The sequence below is a fragment of the Haliaeetus leucocephalus genome, unplaced genomic scaffold (genome assembly GCF_000737465.1).
Source record: "Haliaeetus leucocephalus isolate CR32 unplaced genomic scaffold, Haliaeetus_leucocephalus-4.0 Scaffold227, whole genome shotgun sequence".
NCBI classification, from domain to species: domain Eukaryota; kingdom Metazoa; phylum Chordata; class Aves; order Accipitriformes; family Accipitridae; genus Haliaeetus; species Haliaeetus leucocephalus.
The window spans coordinates 162,283-163,976 of NW_010972663.1; positions in this window are offsets into that span (position 1 = coordinate 162,283).

The following is a 1,694-nucleotide window of genomic DNA, read 5'->3' on the forward strand; positions in this document are numbered from 1 at the left end:
GGACCCTAACCCCAAATTGGACTGGGGAGGGGGGGGACCCCAAAGCCCAAGGGGAAAATGGAGGGGGGGGGATCCTGAAACACTAGGGGAAATGGAGGACCCCCAAATCCAAAGAGGAATGCATGGGGGGTGGGGGGCTCAAAACCCAAAAAGAAATAGAGGACCCCAAAATCCAAGGCAAGATGCGGGGGGGGCAAAGCTGAGAGAGGAGTTAGGGGAACCCCAAAGCCTGCAGAAAACCAGGGGGGGGGCCCAAAGGGAACCCGGGGACCCCCCTCACGAGCCCTCGAGGAGCACTTGCGGACCTGAGGGAATTCCTGGGGGGTTTTGGGACCTGACAGAAACCCCCCCACTGGGGCGTCGGGGATCCCATAAGGATGTTACAGACCCCCCCCCCCACCAGGGGACATCAGGAAACCCCCCCGGGGACGTCAGGGACCCCCCCCAGACCTTGGATGAGCTGTCGCAGAGCGGCATAGCGGCGGTTGCGGAGGTGGGTTCGGGCAGAGGGGCGGCGGGGACGCCCCAGGGGGCCGATTTCGGGGCGCCAGCGCTCAGCCCCCATCCCCCCAGGGAAGCTTTCGAGGAAAAGGGGGTCCTCATCCACCGTTGGGTCCCCCGTCGGGGACTGGGGGTCCTGCTTCGTCACGCTGGAGTCCCACTGAGGTGACACGGGGTCCCGTGGGGGGGACGTGGGGTCCTTTTTCGACATTTTGGCATCCCGCTTTGATATTTTGGGGTCCCGCTTTCTCACTTTGGGGTCCGACGTCGCAGCAAAGTCTCTCTTCGGAGACATGGGGTCCCGCTTCAACATTTTGGGGTCCCGTTCCGCTGGGGGGTCCTGCTCCGGGGACAAGGGGTCCCCCTCGGTCGCTGCAGGGTCCAGCTCCTGCTCGGTGACACTGGGGTCCCCCTCGGTTTTGGGGTCCCACCCCGCCACAGGCTCTGGCTCCACCGCCATGGCGGGGGGGGAGGGCTGGGTTTCAGTTTTGGGGTGCCCCTCGGCTGCTGGTGGGCACTGCCTGGGGATGAGGGGGCACCATTAGCACCCTCCCTGGAGACTGGGGCGGGACACCAAAGGGATGTGGGGGGACCCCAAGGAAGAGGGAGGGTCTCCAAGGGACTAGGGGGGTCCTAAAGCCTGAGAGGAGGCTCGGGGGGAGGCACCCCAAATCCTGCAGGGAAGGGGGTGAAACGACACCTCAGGGGACCCCAAAAGTGTCAGGGAAGGGGGGGAACACCTCAGGGGACCCCAAAGACCTCACAGAATCGGGGGAGGAACCCTCAGATCTCTCAGGCAAGGGGGGGACCCATCAGGGGACCCCCAAAGGCCTCAGGGAAGCAGGGGGGACATTTCAGGGGACCTCAAAGGCCTCACAGAATGAGGGGACAGGAACCCTCCAGATCTCTCAGGAAAGGGGGGGAACCCTCAGGGGACCCCAAAGGCCTCACAGAATCGGGGGAGGAACCCTCAGATCTCTCAGGAAAGGGAGGGAACCCTCAGGGGATGCCAAAGGCCTCACAGAATGAGGGGGGGACACCCCAGATCTCTCAGGAAAGGGAGGGAACCCTCAGGGGATGCCAAAGGCCTCACAGAATGAGGGGGGGGACCCCCGAATACCTCATGAAAAGGGGGGGGTATGGGGGACACACCTCAGCGGACCCCAAAGGCCTCACGGACTGAAGGGAGACCA